Genomic DNA, 5,240 nt, shown 5'->3' with positions numbered 1-5,240 from the left:
ATCCTCATCGTCTGAATCTCTTCTATCTTGCCAACGATGTCATACAGAACTGTAAAAGGAAGAATGCAATCATATTTCGTGAGTCCTTTGCTGATGTACTTCCCGAAGCAGCTGCTCTAGTGAAGTAAGTAACTTCGTATCAACCTTTAAGATCTTAGAGTAGACATTCATAATTTTATTAGCTTTATCTGCTTTTGAAGGTTCAAGAATATTTTGCCCAAATGTTTGTTGGTATAGCTTCTTTTAAAACATCTTTTCTCCCTTATTGAAAACTTTTGTTTGTTTACTTATTCACCACTTCTTTTATCTTAGCTTGAGCCATGTATGTGTATCCCCTGATCATGCTTTCTGACTCAGCTTCTTTCAGACCATTGGTTCTGTCTTGTTTCTTTAACTCATTTTCTTTCTTCCTCCAGATCTTCCTTCCATAAGTCACCACCCGTATGAAATTTATCTAATAAAAGAGAAATAGAAACACTAACCAACTTGACTTACTCCATTTTTGTGCTTCTTATTATAGTTTATACCCACCATTTTTAAGAGTGAATTCCACAAACGCTAGTTTTGTGAAAAGGGTAGAGAAAGAAGGGTTCCCTGCTCAAGTTTAGTTTGGAGAATAATGCACACTACATGTCCTCTTCTGAGGTTGCATACCTGTTGCCATTCAGTCAACTCCAACTCATGGTGACTGTAAGATATAGTAGAACTGCCCCACACAGTTTCCAAACCTGTAATCTTTATGTACACACACTGCCACATCTTTTTCCTGAAGAGCAGCTGGTGGTTTTGAACCATTGACCTTTCGGTTAACCATCTAAGGATGTATGGTGCACTTTAATGCCAGTAGTCCTCTTTCTTTCTTTAGGGGTCTGTGCAATATAGATAGATCCCACTCTTTGAAGGCCTGTTAAAAACCACCCCTGTATTGGGGAAATTCTGGTGTATAGAGTAAAAATTTATGCTTTATTTTCTACCTGTTCTCTATTACATAGTGTTTCATTTAGATGTGTGTGTGTGTACACATGGTGGCTACAAGGAAGCTTTTAAAAGTGTATGGGGAAATTCTATTACCTTTCAATTTTTCAAGTCCATTTTCCCATATACCGTATATACTCGTGTATAAGCCGAGTTTTTCCAGTACATTTTTTTTTTTCTCCAGTACATTTTAAATTCTGTTTTTGTAGTAAAATTAGGTGCCTCGGCTGATATTTGGGTCGGCTTATACTCAAGTATGTATGTACTTTTTCAAAGCTCAGCCCCCATGGGTGTATGTTGTGTTTGTGTGTATAAGTTAAAAAATAATTGCTGCTAGAATTCCAGTTTAGGAGAAGATCCCAGTGAGCGTCCCACGAGTTTCTACGGAACAAAGAAATATGGTCCAGTCTAGGGAGTTAGAAATCTCTTACTACTGTCTTGCACATAGAAGCATCACAAGGAAGGATTTCAATTTCTGACTGGGATATGAACCAAATCCATTCACCTGACTCCAAACAGGCCTGCAGATTGTGCATCACCAGCATCTTAGAGGAAAGAGGAAGAAGTGAAGTGCCTTGTTTGGCTATTATTATTTCTGGGGTGCCCTCATGAGAGATTCAAATTTGTGAACATCATTAGAACTGATCCAGATAAGACAAAAATGGAGCATCTCATTTGCCGGCAGTGTTATAAGGACCGAAGAAAATGACCAATCCTCAGGAATCACTGACATTCAACGATGTGGCTGTGAAGTTCATCTGGGAGGAATGGCTACTCCTGAACCCTGCTCAGAAGATGCTATTTCAGGATGTGATGTTGGAGAACTTTCGCATCCTGGTTTCCATCAAGATCCACAAAGCTGATGATCATTTGGTTGAGCACTCGCAACATGAAAGAAGTGTGGACAGAACTGAACAATGCTATAAATTTAATACATTGGAAAATATTCTTCATCAGCACAAAAATAATTTTCCTCTAAAGGAAAATTATGGGATATTAGGCTTACATGATAAAATTGTAAAATCATATTTAATCATTCTGGCATTAAATCAGAACAGTAGCAGCAAAAAAAAAAAAGAAGAAGAAGAAGAATTCCAGTTTATACATGCAATATTCAAATGTGTCTTTGTAAATAGTGGGTGAATGCAGACAAATCTTGTCTTAACCTTGGGTGCCTTGAGAAAATAAAGGGAGTATTTTTGTATCATGGATAAAACAATTTTGAGATAGCAAATTTTTAATAAAATGCAGTTGGACGTCTCCCTAAACCATTGAAGCTTTGTAACAAGTTTACAGGAATGCTAGCCTACATAGAAGAACAATTTTTAGATGAATCAGGCATTAAGGAAGGTCAGGAAGATCTCAGAGTTGAACCAAGAAAAGGGAAGACTTATCAATCTCAACAAATGAAGAAACTGTGGCTGCAGTTCAGAAATTGGTGGAGGAAGACCATAATATCACCACTGATGTGTGATAGCTACTGAAGTTGGGAGCTCACATGGTTTTGGCATTTTCCATCTTCAGTGAACATCTTGAACTCAGCAAGCGTTCGACTGGATGGGTGTTAAGTGTTGAATGAAGCTCAGCTAGATTAAAGAGCTGACTTTTCTATTCTTTTAATCTTAAGCAAAATTGATGCTGATGAAGACTATTTTATGGAATGAATTATAACTGGAGACGAGTCTTGGGTTTACCAATCTGATCCAGAGAGCAAGATCCAATGAAAACACTAGTTCTGAGGGGACTTGCTGGACCATTCAACTCAAAGCAGAGAAGTGAGCTCAAAAGGTTATAGCCACTCTTTTGAATTCCAAAGTGTTAGTTCTTTTTTTTTTTTTAATTTATTGGGGACTTGTACAACTCTTATCACCATCCATACATCCATCCATTGTGTCAAGCACATTTGTGCATTTGTTGCCATCATCATTCTCAAAACATTTGCGTTCTACTTGAGCCCCTGGTATCAGCTTCTCATTTTTTCCCCTCCCTCCCCACTCCCCCCTACCACATGAACCCTTGATAATTTATAAATTATTATTATTTTGTTATATCTTACACTGTCCAGTGTCTCCCTTCACCCACTTTTCTGTTGTCCGTCCCCCCAGGGAGGAGGTTATGTGTAGATTCTTATAATCGGCTCCCCCTTCCCACCCCACTTTCCCTCCATCCTCCCCATATCGCCACTCTCACCACTGGTCCTGAAGGGATTATCTGTCCTGGGTTCCCTGTGTTTCCAGTTCCTATCTGTACAGTGTACATCCCTTGGTCTAGCCAGATTTGTAAGGTAGAATTGGGATCATGATAGTGGGGAGGTGTTGAGGGGGAGAGGAAGCATTTAAGAACTAGAAGAAAGTTGTATGTTTCATCATAGCTACACTGCACCCTGACTGGCTCGCCTCCTCCCCGTGACCCTTCTGTAAGGGGATGTCCAGTTGTTTACAGATGGGTCTTGGGTCACCAATCTGCACTCCTCCCACATTCACAATGATTTCATTTTTTTGCTCTTTGATACCTGATACCGATCCCTTCCACACCTCATGATCACACAGGCTGGTGTGCTTCTTCCATGTAGACTTTGTTGCTTCTCAGCTAGATGGCCGTTTGCCTTCCAAAATGGTAATCTTGATAGATTTTCTTGGAAGGACACACAGGGGTTATTAGGAAAAAATTTTAAGAAAATTGAAATTACATTGATGAGAAAAAGGCCAAGCAAAGTTGAACTTAGAACACACACACACAGACAAACACACACAAAACAATGCAGCTGCTCATTCTTCGAGGATAGTATGGGCTATCCTGTGAGAATTTATTTGGGGAGTCCTTATCCACCCGGTAGCCCCAATCTTGCCCCATCAGAGAGCTTTTTGTTCTCTAAACTTAAAAAAAAAAAAAAAGAAAGAAACACCGAAAAGGGACACAATTTATATCCTTACAGGACTCCTAAGTATATACCCCAAAACCTGAAAGTAGAAACTCATAAAGAGATTTGGATACTTATGTTCATTGCAGCACTATTTACAATTGCCAAAACATGGGAAAAACCTAAATGCCGATCAACAGATAAATGAACAAACATTGTTTTGTGTCTCATTAAATGAGACATAAGTACAATAAAATACTGCTCAGATGTGGGATAAATGAAGTCTGACATATGCTACAGCATGGATGGAGCTTGAAGACATTATGTGGAGTGAAGTAAGTCAGTCACAAAAGGAAAATAGTATATGATATCACTTGTTAAAAAACAAAAAATAGTGGATACATAGAAATCAGAATTTATTAGTGGTGGGGTTAGGAGGATAGGGAGGGACAGAGGTAAAAAAATTGGGAGATTAAAGATGATGGAAAAAATTCTATCATCAACTTAGGGTAAGGTTTTACAACCAATTTTTCTAATTGCTGTCAAGAAGTTGTACACCTGTAAAGAACTGAGATGACAAGAGTCATTTTTACAGTAACTACAAAAGAGTAGCTACATATGTACAACTAGAAACCTCATGGGATTTGATGCCTTGTTTTGGGGGTTTAGACTCATAGTTTCATTTAACATCCCAGTTAAGTGCCTTAATAACCTATTTGGTACTTTTGTCTTTTATATCCTAATTGATTGTGTAGGGACTGTGAGCTTAAAAACTTGCAAGTGGCCATCCCAGGCTCAGTAATTGGTATCTATTCACCTGGAAAAACAGAGTGAAGAAGAATCAGGACTAGGAGGGTATATGGAATGTGTAGCTGATTGTCCTGGATGGTGCTGATTACTGTAATAAACATTTGATCAAAGATTCCCTAGAAGTATCTTGATCAAAAGGGGGGAAATTCAGAAGAGAACTTCAAATTTTTTCTGACTTCGGACTCCTCTGAAACTTTGAACAGTGAACAAATTCCTGCAATATTGCCCTGAAATAATTTTAAAATCTTAACCCCCAAGTATACCCAGAATAAAATCTAACAATAAACAAACGAACAAAAATAACACCCTCAAAGTCAGTGCTTTCGAGTCGTTGCTGGCTCATAGTGAACCTATAGGGCAGGGTAGAACTGCCACTGTGGGTTTCTGAGACTGTAACACGTTTCAGGAGTGGAAAGCCCTGTCTTTCTCCCTTGAAACAGCTGGTGGTTTCAAACTGCCAACTTTGTGGATCGCAGCCCAATTCATAAGCACTTTGTCAGCAAGCCTCTTGCAAACGCTAATAGTAAAAGAGATCTTACATTAACTTGTTAAAAAAATCTTCTGGAACATTATGCTCTTTTAAGAACTATGTTGT

General features: G+C 38.5%; 1 protein-coding gene across 8 annotated transcripts in view; it reads left to right on the top strand.

Moving 5' to 3' along the window:
* The window catches only part of RPRD2 (regulation of nuclear pre-mRNA domain containing 2), a 60,412-nt gene continuing 55,172 nt past the window's right edge, over positions 1 to 5,240 (top strand). For 7 of the 8 annotated variants that reach the window (XM_045295622.1, XM_013008307.2, XM_045295621.1 and 4 more), the window contains exon 1: positions 1 to 124. The gene's annotated coding sequence lies outside the window, so the exon portion shown is untranslated. The remainder of the gene's footprint in view (positions 125 to 5,240) is intronic. The other variant, XM_045295623.1, reaches the window with a different exon arrangement.

This window comes from Echinops telfairi, unplaced genomic scaffold, assembly GCF_000313985.2.
Source record: "Echinops telfairi isolate 266 unplaced genomic scaffold, ASM31398v2 ScPeMD7_5805;HRSCAF=6673, whole genome shotgun sequence".
In the NCBI taxonomy this organism is placed as follows: domain Eukaryota; kingdom Metazoa; phylum Chordata; class Mammalia; order Afrosoricida; family Tenrecidae; genus Echinops; species Echinops telfairi.
The sequence above is the reverse complement of the archived record's forward strand: the minus strand, read 5'-3'. Positions and strand labels throughout refer to the sequence as shown.